The following is a 2950-nucleotide window of genomic DNA, read 5'->3' on the forward strand; positions in this document are numbered from 1 at the left end:
CCGTCTAAAACTATCAGCACCGCTCCAAAGCGTCAGTGAAGCATTCATGCTCGGCAAGAGCGGATGTGACCTCTCAGTGATGCTGCATTGAAGCAGTGCACCAACCGAGAGCCCGCGCCGCTTCCCGTGCACGCGACTGCTCCGCGTTCAAACGATGCCATAGTCGTCCATCGCCCTACATTAATGACACATGGTTGCCGAGGAACCTACTCCGGTGCCACTCGTCTGTCCGTCTACCACCCACCATTGCCATCTTACCACTATATAAACTCCAAGCCTGGCCATAGGCGCAGTCATCCTTCTCCGATCCCTTTCTTCTCTCTGCACAAATCTCACCAGGGCCTCCTCGTGCTCGAAAGCCCTCTAGGACGGACTCCCGTAGGAGCAGAAGAAGGAGATAAATGTCATTGCTGCCGGCTGACAGGCCGACAAGCAGACAACGGTCGACGATGTCCCAATGGAGGACGCGGTCGAGGATGAGCTGGCGCCACCCTCCTTGTCGGTGCATGTCAGCATGATCATCGGCAAGGCACGTTCGCACTATATGGACATGATGCCGAAGGAGCGAGAGGAGCAGTTCCAGAAGGCGCGGGCCAACCAGGCCTACAAACTCCAGCTCCTCGAGGAGCATCGGCAGGCGGAGGAGCAGTTCGCCGCCGTCATGGCCATTGTGTCGGACGCGGACGTGGTGGAGTAGGCGAAGCTACTCAAGTCCTACTGCTCCGCCCGCGATATCCGCCGCGACCGCTAGCAGTACCGCCAGTATCAAGAGAAACTGAAGGCTGCCTATAAGGAGATGGATGAGGTGGCGGACGAGGTGTGGGGCAAGAGCGACGACGAGGAGGACACTGCCGGCTCCACCGAGGCCGCGCCCTGTCACCACAACCACAAATTCGGCATGTCCGCGGGTGCCGTCGGCAGCGAAAAAGTGTAGTGCATGGTAGGTCACTGTCGCTCGGGTCCCAAGAAGGCCACCGCTCTTCACCTCCACCCAAAGCCAAGCTTGGCGGTCTGAAAATCCTGGGGTGATTAGCCGCTCAATCTATGGTGGCGGAGGCTGCAGAGGTAGAGCTGGAGAGCACCGAGTCGGAATTAGAGAAGGCGAAGACAAGAGCCAAAGCTTCAATTTTGGCCGGACATGAGAAACGGCCGCCGACGATCATTTAGATTAGGTTTAAAATAGAGTTAAGTTAAAAATTGTCCAAAATGCAATGAATCTCGTCCGGTTTATATAAAAATCCACAGTGTTTGCACGAATTTTGTCCAATTTAGTTGAACCGTGTTTGAAATGTATGCGGACAGCGTTGGATCGCCGCCTCCCGTATCCGTGTCCGCGGACTTGTCCCTCCCCGTCCGCGGGCGGATGCCGGATGCGTAGGAGGTGCCCTTAGGTAGAAATAGCTATCTTTCTACTACCTTCGTCCTGGATTACAAGTGTCCACCGTATTTTGGATCAACATTGGCCATATATTTGACTAGCAAAATGCTAATGCTTGTCACACAAAATTATATTGTTGGATTTGTATTTGAATATAGTTTCCAACAATATTATTGTTTGCTACGTATAACATATATATTTAGTTAAAATCATGATCAAAATATGACCCAGAATATAAAGAAGAGTAGTAAACCAGGTTGGAGGTAGTATTCTATAAAATATAGAGAAATCGCAAATAATTATTGTACGAGCATGCCTTTGCCTCTTCTGCGGGTACGTGCATGATAAATTCTTCTAAGAGGCCATGTATCTGACGACGCGGACTCATTGCTATCTCATTAATCAAGATAATTATTTCATTAGTAGGCGATATGTTTTCGTCAATAATGAGGCGGAATCTCCTCAACATCGATCCGCTTTTAAGAGCATCTTTAGCAGACCCCGCATTCCACCGACCTGCATTTTACGTTTGTAGTTCACGGAAAAATTGTTTTGCAGTCTGCAGCGAAAAGTCGCAGAGGCAGACCCCGCAAAGTCGACCCGCATCTTGTTTTACGGGTCAGCTTTGCGAGGTCTGACCTCTGCGGCCGTCCTCCCCCAGCCCGCAAAATGTAAATTTGCACCTTAATTTGCATTTTTTTGCATTTTCAACCACATTGGATACACATGACATCACTAAATCTTTGCTAGAATAGCAAAACCAAAAAAAAAAAAAACCACAAGTATGCATTTTAGAAGATTTCCAACTTCCATTACTGCTCCCACTAGTTAAAGCAATATCTTCTCCATGCACTCATTGTTGATCTGCGGATTCTTAATCTTGCATTCTTCATTATTATTCTTTGGTTCTAAAGAAGTAGATGTTGCTTTTCCTTTAGTTGCACATGCATGCGCTTCATTGCCTTCGATTGAACTAAGGAGTGCAGGAACATCTATTTATTTTCTTTCTATCAATAAATCAATGTATTCGCCTTCCCCAAACCAAAATGAGCAACCATCTTCCTACACGCATGATGATGTTCGAGTTGAGCAAACATAATGAGCTATCGAAATGAACCGAATGCAAAACAACACGTACCCCGTCGTTTTCGCATTTGAAGAACACCCATCCGGTGTGCTTCGGCGTGCCCGACGTCAGCCGCAGCACTGTATGAGCGGCATCGCGAGCCACAGAGCCTCTGCGCGAGGGCCGAGCCCGACGGCCGGCCGGCCAAATCCATGCCGGCAAACCGGCGGCGGCGGCGAGTGGACAAACCCGCACCTGCATGCATCGATGAACCTTTGCTGGGGCTGCGCGAGGTGCTCCCCTACCATTCCATAGCTTGGCGCAGCCGGCGGCGGCCGGGAAAGCCAAATCCGGCCGCCCGTGATGAAGCACCGCAGATCCGCAAGGTCCCGGCCCGCCAACCCAGGAGGAAGGGGAGAGGAGGGGGGGAGGAGGGCACCCTCGTGCATGTGGAGGCCTTTCGGCGTGCTCCCGGCGGCCACTTTCGCCGAATCTTGGGCGGCGGC

Source organism: Triticum dicoccoides, chromosome 6B (genome assembly GCF_002162155.2).
Source record: "Triticum dicoccoides isolate Atlit2015 ecotype Zavitan chromosome 6B, WEW_v2.0, whole genome shotgun sequence".
NCBI classification, from domain to species: Eukaryota; Viridiplantae; Streptophyta; class Magnoliopsida; order Poales; family Poaceae; genus Triticum; species Triticum dicoccoides.